This window comes from Cebus imitator, unplaced genomic scaffold, assembly GCF_001604975.1.
Source record: "Cebus imitator isolate Cc_AM_T3 unplaced genomic scaffold, Cebus_imitator-1.0 Scaffold40, whole genome shotgun sequence".
Classification (NCBI taxonomy): Eukaryota; Metazoa; Chordata; class Mammalia; order Primates; family Cebidae; genus Cebus; species Cebus imitator.
This window is the reverse complement of record NW_016107355.1, coordinates 1,273,097-1,284,376: the sequence shown is the minus strand read 5'-3', so window position 1 is coordinate 1,284,376 and position 11,280 is coordinate 1,273,097. Positions and strand designations below refer to the sequence as shown.

At 42.9% G+C, this 11,280-nt stretch overlaps 1 pseudogene; it reads left to right on the top strand.

Moving 5' to 3' along the window:
• The first annotated feature begins 7,575 nt into the window (after positions 1-7,575).
• Positions 7,576-11,280, top strand: part of LOC108302339 — a 9,882-nt pseudogene continuing 6,177 nt past the window's right edge.

Here is an 11,280-nt window from a genome sequence, read left to right as displayed (position 1 = left end):
GCCGGGCTCCATTCCCCGCGCGGCGCTCGCCTTACAGGTCCCTTGAAGTTTTGTGTAAAGTTAAACACCAATGAAGACAGATCTTCTGGATGTTTTTTTTTTTTTTTTAAGACTGAGTGTCTGTGACCCAGGCTGAGGTGCCGTGGCAAGATCTTAGCTCACTGTTGCCTCGAACTCCTGACCTCAAGCAATCATCCTGCCCGGGCGTCTCACACTACTGGGATTATAGTCTTGAGCCAGTAAGCTCAGCCTGGAAAACATTTTTTAAAAGTAGGATTTGGTGTGGCACAGAACCCAAGGTATTTCAAGAATGGTTTGTGTTTCTCATACTTCTGTTAACTGTTTAATGGTAGGTATGCTGATTATGCAGAACACCTCAGACATAATTAGATGTAATTAAAGCAAAACAGCATGAAGTCCCTTATGAGAAATTCAAATCTGTGAGAAACCTGTGATTCCCATACAACATACAAAAGAACTTCCTCATATAAGATGTTAGAGTAGGCTGTGCACAGTGGCTCACGCCTATAATCCCAGCCTGGGCAAAAAGTGAGACTCTACCAAAAAAAAAAAAAAAGGAAGAAGCAAAAAACAACAGATCAACCAAGTGGAGACAGAGAACTAAACAAACAATTATAAGAAAAGAAAACAAAATAGGTTGGGGTTCCTATGGGAGTTTAATAGGACTGCTGATCTTACAGGAGGCGATGCTCAGGCTGTAATGTTCACTCACCTCCAGCTGTGTAGCCCAGTTCCTCACAGGCCACCATCAGGTCCCCATCTGTGGCCAGGAGTTGGGGACCCCTGTGCTAAGGAATCTTGTCAGGCTCTTTCTGAAGTTGTTATAATACTGTTTTTCCCCTAAGAGGCTTATTTCCAGAGTTATCCTCAACTGTGTTTTCTGGATTCTCACTCTCTCAGGCAGCTCCAACTGTGCAGCCTCCTGCAGCAGCAGCCTCCAAGGAGAACCTTACTGGCTCCTCCCTGCTACTTCTAGAGGTGGGAGCTCTGGAGTCGTGGTAGAAGGGATGGGGCTGTGAGCAGTGGCACAGCTCCTGTTGTAGCCGGCTCACCCCGGGGGAACCTATCAGAACTTTGCTTTTGGAGGATATGGGCATTTAGTTTAAGCCCCTGGGGTGAATCTGATATGCTGTCAGTCCCTGTGCGGGTTATACGAAATACATTTGGTCTTTGTTTCTTTTCCTTTTGTGGAGCCCCTAAAAACCCTTGAAATGTCCCCAATTGCATTTTTTGGTTTATTTTTATTTTTTTTTATTTTTGGACAGTGAATCAAGTGTATTTGTGTTCACAGAACATACCAGGAGATCTGGACAGCCTCCAGGTGATAGCCCACCAACCCCTAAGCTGGCAGCTGCTCCCTAAGGGCCAATTCCAAAAGATCATTCCTGAGGCCGGCAGAAGCCTCACACAGTGGACAGAGTTGAGATGCTGGAGGACAGAGTGCCATCCCTAAACCTATAGCCGTCTGTTCACAGTGGAGGGTGCTCAGGTTCTTGGTGTCTTGAACAAAGAATTGGACAAAACACACAAACAAAGCCAGGAAGGAATGAAGGGTTTTATTTAAAATGAAAGTTACCTCCCCAGTGTGGGAGCGGGCCTGAACATAGGGGCTCAAAGGCCCTGTTACAGAATTTGAAGGAGTTTAAATAGCCCCTAGAAGATTCCACTGGTTACATGGGGTACACTGTATGAAAATGGAGAGGATGAAGTAAGTTACAAAGTCACTTACAGTGTACACCCTGTGGAGAGGATATTTCCTGTTACAGTTGAAGTGTGAATTGGCCTCATGTTCCCTGCCTGCAGACTCTATTTTCCCACCTCACCACGACTAGACTTGATTCCAGCCAGGAAGGCCTCCCTAACTGGAGTCCACCCCGCTTCTTCTCCTACCCTGCTGTAGTTCCAAGTGTCCTCCCTCCACCACTCTCACAAAGCTCCATCAATAGCAGAGATCTGCATTCACAGCAGCGGGACCATCCCACACCCTTGCATGAGTTAAAACAAATATTACATACACTCCTCCATCACCTAGGAGGACATATGGAATACAAGTAAATGTTAATTAGGAGCAGTGAGAAATAAATTAATGACGCTCTCCGGGTTCTGTTTCCCACCCACAGTCCCCACGGTGTCTGTGCCGCAGTCTTCTGCTACTCGGGCTCCCCGCAGGCACTAGCTGGCTTCTCTGCTGTCATGTTCTGAGTTTAGTTCCCTGGGCAGTCCTAGTTTGCGACAGGCTCTTCAGCACCAGATAACACCTGGTTTCTTAGATTTTTTTCAAATTCTTTTGTCGGAATTGCAGAGAGTCAGTGTTAGAAGTCGGCCTGGTGGTGCTGGAGGAAAGTGCTGAGGTCCACCGCCTAGTCCCAGGGCTCCCAAGTCAGATTAAAGGGCTTGAGGACCCGGGCACAGGGGTGGGGGTGTCCTCCAGAGGTAGGGTTGCCTGCACACCCTCTTCAAACATCGGGATCTGGCAGAAGAAAAAGTGAGCAAGAGAAAGAGAAGCCTCTTTAGCGGGGTTCAGTTTCTTGACTGGCAGATGGTACGGGACCCCTGGAGAGTGGAGAACCATGCGGCTCCACATTCTGTGCCCTTGAGAGGCTCTGGAGGAGGCTGGGGCCTTAGTGGGGTATGGGAGAGGATGAAAGTAAAGATCTCAGAAAGGGAGCTCTGCCAGGGTCCTGGACTGGTGAAAGGGACAGGGGTAGGGACCTGCAGGATGGTCATGATGGTGTGAGAACTGCAGAAGTGACGTATTATGTGCTGAGTGGAGCATCAGAGCAAGGACTGGGTTGTCGTTTGTTTATTTATTTGAGACAAAATTTCGCTGTTGTCACCTAGGCTGGAATGCAATGGCAGGATGTTGGCTCACTGCAACCTCCACCTCCCAGGTTCAAGTGATTCTCCTGTCTCAGCCTCCTGAGTAGCTGGGATTACAGGAGCACACTACCATGCCCAGCTAATCTTTGTATTTTTACTAGAGACGGGGCTTTACCATGTTGGCCAGGCTGGTCTCCAACTCCTGACCTCAGGTGATCCACCCACCTCAGCCTCCCAAAGTGTGATTACAGATGGGAGCCACTGCGGCTGGTGAGCTGTATTTTTCTATTTCTTTCTTTTTGACACAGGGTGTTGTTCTGTCCCCATGTAGTGCAGTGGCACAGTCATGGTTCACTGTAACCTGGAACTCCTGAACTCAAGAGATTCTCCCGCTTCAACCTACCAAATAGCTATGACTACAGGCACATGTCACCATGCCCAGCTAATTTTTAAAAATTACCGTGATTGGTGGGTAGAGATGCATAAAGTTTCTTTGAGGTAAAAGGAAAGCATGGCCAGGAAGCTGTTGAAATCAGCCTGAAAAAATCTAGCCAAATCTGTAGTAGCCAGATATTTACCGTTTGCTGATGGGATGGAGTAAATCATGCCAATAACATTGGGGAAATCGCTCCATTAAAGCTGTCAGCAATTCACTCTGAGATGTCAGACTTCTTTCAAAGTAGAAGAACACACAAAATTGGGGTCGAATCCAGAATCAGTGGGATAATCGCCCCTAGGTCTTGCGTCATGGGTTTTAATTTTTGAGTATTCTCTTTTAACTACTATCATATTATCCTTTTTCACTGGGGTCAGGAACATCCATTGAATCCCATTTTGTAAAGCTAATTTGAAAATGTAGAAGACAATTTAATTTGCATTTATTACTTATTGTATCTCTTTTGTGTCTTCAATATTTTATAGCAGTGCATGCTCTCACCATGGAAAAGTAAGGGAAACCCGTGAATCTAATAGTTAACACAACGGATACCACTTTGACCTCCATTTTATGTTCAGTAACATCACTAAGGTAATAGAGAATTCTTCATTTAAAACTAGAGGGATATCTGGTAAACTAACTAGAGGCAAATGATGAAGTCTAAGAAGGTTTTCCAATTGATGCATTTCAACAGATGCTGAGGTTCAGTCATCATCTAGGTTACAGAGACTGAAAAGTCAACTGGTTCCTTGTAATCTTTGTGTTGTGTAGATTCTTTTGCTAAATTTTGTATTTTCAACTGAAAATTGCAAATTAAGAACTTCTTTTCCATTTTTAAAATTTTCATTTTGTGTGTGTGTGTGTGTGTGTGTGTGTGCACGCGTGCAGGCGTGCACTTCTGTGTGTTTTGGTCTCCTCGAATCTGTAATTTGGTTTTATTTTTCTTTCTCTTTTTTTCATCTCCCAGGCATTTAATGTCCATTGTGTTTTATTCTTTTTTTGCAGACATTTAATACACTGAAGGGGGTGTTCCTTTTATGGTGATTATGTTTTGAAGTTTCTTACTCCAGACAACCTTATCTCAGTACCAACACAGTTCTATGGGCATGGCAGGGTTACAGAGTTTAGGAACCCTGGTTGTAAGTTTGGTTGAAATGACCACTTTAGTGAGCCAAAGAGGTCACTGGCTTCTCCCCCGAATTCTTTTTCTTCCTCTCCTTCTTTTTCTCCTTTCTCTTTCTTTCTTTCTTCCTTCCTTCCTCTCCTTCCTTCCTTCTTTCAACAAGGTCACACTATGTTGCTTAGGCTGCCTCAAGCTCCTGGGCTCAAGTGATCATTACAGGTGTGAGACACTGCCTCAGTCATCTATCTATAATTCTGAAGATCAGAATCTTTGTTGTAACAAAGGCATATACAGCAGCAGAAACAGCAAAGATATTTCTAGGGTTTTAATTAGCCATCTGCTCTTATGAGTGTGAGCCTCAATTGCAATTATTTCAATGTTTGTCTCAACAAATCTCATGTGTTATAAACAATCACCCATGCAACAGTGCTGAGAGGTGGAACCTAATGGGAGGTATTTAGGTGGCAAGGGTTGCCCCTCATAATGGATTTATGACAGGCTAAAAAAAAAAAAAAAAAAAGGTTTTGTGAGTATATGTCCCCACTCTGCTATCTAACTCTTTCCTTTGAGACAGAATCTTGTTTTGTCACCCAGGCTGGAATGCTATGGCACAAGCTTGGCTCACTGTCATCTCTGCCTCTGGGGCTGAAGTGATCCTCCCACCTCAGCCTCCCAAGTATCTGAGACTACAGCTGCAAAGCACAATGCCCAGCTAATTTTTGTACTTTTAGTAGAGACAGAGTTTTGCCATGTTGGTCAATCTGGTCTTGAACTCCTGGCCTCAAGTGATCTGCCCACCTAGGTCTCCCAAAGTGCTGGCATTACAGGCATGAGCCACTGCATTTGGCAGCTCCTCTGTTCCTCAGCCATGTGAGAAACTGTGCTTCTCCCTCCAGAAGCTGCAGCATAAAAGCACCATCTTGGAAAGAGACCAGGCACTCGCCAGACACTAAACCTGCCACTGCCTTGATCTTGAATTTTCCAACTTCCAGAACTGTGAGAAATTAATTTCTCTTTATAAATTACCAAATCTCAGGTATTCTCTCAAATCAGAACAAAATGGATTAACATGAGTAATTGTAGTTGTCAAACAATACTAAATCTCCAAATAGTGACTGTTCTTGCTTCACACAAGTGACCACCAAATGAGCCCATGTATGGCACAGGATACGATCTTTCCCCTAAGGGCTCTATAAAACTGGCACGTATTTGGAATTGAGACACACGGCCAATTGGTCACAGATTAGAGTCTTTCCCCTGAACTTACATCGGTCACATCTTACGTTAAAATCTAGAAACATACCATGGAAAATTTAGGAAACCAAGTGATTCATATAGTTAAGATAAGGGACACCTCATTTATCTTCATTTTATGTGTAGTTATGTCACTAAGGTAATACAGGACTCTTCATTTAAAATCAGAGGGATCCCTGGTTAACTAATTGGGGGCAAAATATTAAGTGAATGTTTTCCAATTCATGCATTTCTAGAGATGTTGAAGTTCAATCACCATCCAGGTTACAGAAACAGAAAAGTCAACCAACACCTTTTAATCTTTTGTGTTGTCTAAATTCTTTTGGTAAATTTTGCATTTTCTACTGGAAATTTCAAATTAGAAACTTCTGTTTCAGTTTCTTGTTGTTGTTGTTCCTCTCCTTGAATCTATAATTCTGTTTTATGTTTCTTTGTATTCCCCGTCTCTTTGACTTTCATGTCCATTGTTTTCTTTTTTTTGTAGACAATCAATACACTTTAGTGGTTGTTCCTTTTTTTATTTTAAGATGGATTCTTGCTCTACTACCCAGGCTGGAGTGCAGAGGCATGATCTTGGCTCACTGAAACCTCTACCTCCTGATTTCAAGAAATCTCCTGCCTAAGCTTCCTGAGAAGCTGGGATTATGGGTGTGCACCACCACACCTGGCTAATTTTTGTATTTCTATTGTAGACGGGGTTTTCACCATGTTGGCCAGACTGGTCTCGAACTCCTGACCTCATGATCGACCACTCCCAGCCTCCCAATGTGCTGAGATTACAGGCCTGAGCCACTGCGCCCATCTGGGGTTGTTCCTTTTAATGTGATTATGCTTTGACAATACATAATAATCATTTAACGTTATTCTTGTCTATGACAATACTGATTGTAACAGCTTATGAAGAAGATTCAATAGAGAAATAAGGCATAAACATTTCTGTAATCTTATCAGAGAAAGTTTACCCACAGGATGTCTTTTAAATTCTAAAAGACACAGCAATATGTCTGGACTGAGATGCATACCTCAGGAGACATTGAAAGGAACCTGAGTGAATATTTCTGTTCTTAAATACCAAAATATTATCTAAATTATTGACTTAGGTCAGATAAATCTCTGAAAGAGCCTCAGCTGAACTCAGTAAAAGCAGCAGAAAGCAGCAGAGCTGAAAGTGCAGGCTTGTCATGGGGTGCAGAGCCAGTGAGCAAAGCAGAGCAAGAACAGCAATTCCCTGACAGTGGCAGCCAACATCTGGATAATCCTGCTCACAATGGCCTCTCTAGGGGTCAGTTTGCATAGATAGGGTGGACCCTCCCTGACAATTTGGTTCAGTGTTCAGATTTCTGATGCCACATACTCCAAGTTTGTGTGAGTTGGATTCTTAATCATGTCATAAGGTTTACGGGGGTAGCAGGGCGTCCACACAGTTGGTACAAAAGTGACTTGAGAGAGCAGGGAAAGGAGGCTAGTTTGGGGCTGTGATGGTGGTCATGGGTGGGGCTGCTAAAGGGTCCTGCACTACCTGGGTCTGAAACTCCCACCTGCACCAACAGAGGATGCACCCAGGCTTTCTCATCAGCTTCTCCAGGTGAGCAGAAGGGAAGAGAGAAGAGTGAGTCCCCCCAAAATATCTAGAGTCAAACATAATCAGAGGCTTTATTACAAATGCCCTCCAACAACACAGGAAGAAAAGACAGCCACATGCAAAGGGCTCTCTAAGGAGCCCATCACTGGTCTATGACAATACTGATTGTGACAGCTTGGGAAGAAGTGTCAATAGAGAAATAAGGCATAAGCTTTTCTGTAAACTTGTCAGTGAAAGTGTACACATGTGATCTGCTTTTTAAATCATAAAATGAAACCTCTCCCAACTCATAGTCCAGAAAAATGCCGATTTGCAGGATTTCTGTATTCCTTGTGCGGCATGGACTACAGAATGGCTGAATTTCCCAGCACCACATCTGTGGGGTGTTTTCAGGGAAACCTGGATGTGTTGACAGGTATTGAAAACATCTACAACACGTATGAAAACCTGAAAGCCCCTGCAGCCTTCTCACATGAATTCAAGAAGGAGAGTTTGAGGCTCCCTCCACATTATTTTGGCCTGCAAAGAATGATGAGCACATTTCAGGAAGATTTGATGCTAGACCCGGAAACAGCCCACCCTAGTCTTATTATCTCAAGAGATAGAAGAAGTGTGATATTTAGTTGGATGAATCCAGGCTTTATCGATAATCCTCAGCCATTTTGTTTTTACCCAGCTGTCCGGAGCTGTGAGGGCTTTGATGCTGGGAGACACTTTTGGCACGAAGAAGTCAGAGGCACAGGTGCATTGTCCCTTGATGTGTGTAAAGAAACATTTCCCAGAGATGGTCTGACATCGCCAACCCCACAGATGGGTGCTGGGAAATTCAGCCATTCTGTAGTCCATGCCGCACAAGGAATACAGAAGTCCTGCAAATGGGCATTTTTCTGGACTATGAGTTGGGAGAGGTTTCATTTTATAATTTAAAAACCAGATCACATGTGTATACTTTCACTGATAAGTTTACAGAAAAGCTTATGCCTTATTTCTCTGTTGATCCTTCCTCCCAAGCTGTCACAATCAGTATTGTCATAGACCAATGATGGGCTCCTAGAGAGCCCTTTGCGTGTGGCTATCTTTTCTTCCTGTGTTCTTGGAGGGCATTTGTAATAAAGCCTCTGATTCCATGTTTATGTTTGACTCGATATTTTGGGGGGACACATTCTTCTCCTTTCTGTGCACCTGGAGAAGCTGATGAGAAAGCCTGGGTGATCCCTCTGTTGGTGCAGGTGGGAGTTTCAGACCCAGGTAGTGCAGGACCCTTTAGCAGCCCCACCCACGACCACCATCACAGCCCCAAACTAGTCTCCTTTCCCTGCTCTCTCAAGTCACTTTTGTACCAACTGTGTGGACACCCTGCTTCCCCCATAAACCTTATGACATGATTAAGAATCCAACTCACACAAACTTGGAGTATGTGGCATCAGCAGTCTGAACACCGAGCCAAATTGTCAGGGAGGGTCCACCCTATCTATGCAAACTGACCCCTAGAGAGGCCATTGTGAGCAGGATTATCCAGATGTTGGCCGCCACTGTCAGGGAATTGCTGTTCTTGCTCTGCTTTGCTCACTGGCTTTGCACCCCTTGACAAGCCTGCACATTCAGCTCTGCTGCTTTGTCCTGCTTTTACTGAGTTCGGCTGAGGCTCTATTAGAGATTTCTCTGACCAAAGTCAGTAATTTAGAAATATTTTGATATTTAAGAGCAGGAATATACATTCAGGTCCCTTTTAATGTCTCCCTGAGTCATGCATTTCAGTCCAGACATATCGCTATGTCTTTTATAATTTAAAAAGCAAATCCTGTGGGTATACTTTCAGTGACACCTTCAGTGAAAAGCATGCCTTATTTCTTTATTGAATCTTCTTCACAAGCCTTTAAAAATAGTATTGTCATAGACAATAATTACATTAAATGACTACTATGTCTTGTCAAAGCACAGTCACCTTAAAAGAAACAAACTGTTAAGTGTATTGAATGTCTACAAAAAATAAAATAAAATAAAAAATAATGGACAGGAAGGTCAGATAGAGGAGAACAAAGAGAAAGAAAAATTAAACCAAATTACAGATACAAGGATAGGACAAAAAACAAACAAAAACCTCTAACAGAAGTTCTTAATTTGCAATTTCCAGTTAAAAATGCAAAATTTACCAAAAGAACCTACACAACACAAAAGATTAAAAAGCTCGCTGACTTTTCTGCCCCTATAACTTGGATGATGACTGAACCTCGGTTTGTTAAAATGCATCAATTGAAAAACCTTCACAGACTTAATCCTTTTTCTCCAATTAGCTAACCAGGGATCCCTCTAAGTTTAAATGAAGAGTCCTCTATTACCTTGGTGAGGTTGCTACATCAAGTGAAAGTAAAAGAGGTATCTCTTATCTTAACTATGAGAATCACTGGCTTTCCTAAATTTTCCGTGGTGTGTTTCTAGATTCTAACAGAAGGTGTGACTGATGTAAATTCAGGCGGAAGACTCTAAACTGACCACTTGGTTGTATGTCTCAACTCCAAATAGCTGCCTGTCCTATAGAGCACTTAGGGGAAAGATTTTACCCTGTGCCAAACATGGGCTCATTTGGTGGTCACAGTGTGAAGCAAGAACATTCACTATGTGGAGATTTAGCATTACTTTGAAATTTACAATCACTTATGTATTAATCTATTTTGTTGTGATTTGAGAGAAAATGTGAGATTTGGTAATTTATAAAGAAGAGAAATTAATTTCTCACAGTTTGGGAAGCTGGGAAGTTCAAGATCAAGGCAGTGACAGGTTTGGTGTCTGGCAAGTGCCTGGTCCCTACTTCCAAGTTGGTGCCTTCAATGCTGCACCCTCTGGTGGGAAAAACAGAGTTTCTCACATGGCGAAGTGCAGAGGCACAGGGCTGCAGAGTACATTGGCTCATGCCTGTAATGCCCACACTTTGGGAGTCCCAGGCAGGCAGAACACTTGAGACCAGTAGTTCAAGACCCACTTGGTGGCATGTGGCTATAGTCCCAGTTCCTTGGGAGACTGAAGTGAAAGGATCACTTGAGCCCCAGAAGCAGAGATGGCAGTGAGTCAAGACTGTGTCATTGCACTCCAGCCTGGGTGACAAACAAAATTCTGTCTCAACAAAAAGGAATAGAAAGCAGTGTGGGGGCATATACTCTCAAAAGCTCTTTTTCAGCCTGGCACGAATCCTTTCAGGTGGAGGACTTGCCACCTAAAGACCTCCCATTAGGTTCCACCTCTCAGCACTGTTGCATGGGTGATTGTTTATAACACATGAGGTTTGTGGAGACAAACAATTAAATAATAGCATTTGAGACTCACAGTCATAAGAGCTAATTAAAACCCTAGAAATATCTTTGCTGCTTCTGCTGCTGTCTATGCCTATGTTACAGCAAATATTCTGATATTCAGAATTGTGGAGAGGAGATGGCTGGGAACAGTGTCTCCTACCTGTAATGATCACTTGAGCCCAGGTCTTTGAGACCAACCTGGGCAACACAGTGTGAGTTTGTGTCAAAAAGAAAAAAAAAAAGCATATGAAAGGAAAACAAAGAAAAGAAGAAAATTTTGGGGAGAAGCCAGTGAACACTGTGGCTCACTGAAGTGGTCAATTTCAACCAAACTTACAACCAAGGCTCCTAAAGTCTGTAACCCTCCAGTGCCCATAGAACTGTGTTGGTACTGAAATAAGGTTGTCTAGGGTAAGAAGCTTCAAAATATAATCACCTTAAAAGTAACACCCCCTTCAATGTACTAAGTGCCTACAAAAAAAGAATAAAAAACAATGGACTCCTGCTGAGCAGCCTAGATAATGAAAAAAAAAAAAAGGACATAAAAAGTTGGGGAGATAGGGAAAAAAGAGAAAGAAAAGTAAAACTAAATTATAGATTTAAGGAGAAGACCAACACATCAAATCGGAACAGAAGTTCCTAATTTGCAACTTTCAGTTGACAATACAAAATTTACCAAAAGAAGCTACACAAAAGATTAAAAGGTAATGGTTGACTTTTCTTTCTCTGTAACTTGGATGATGATTGAACATGA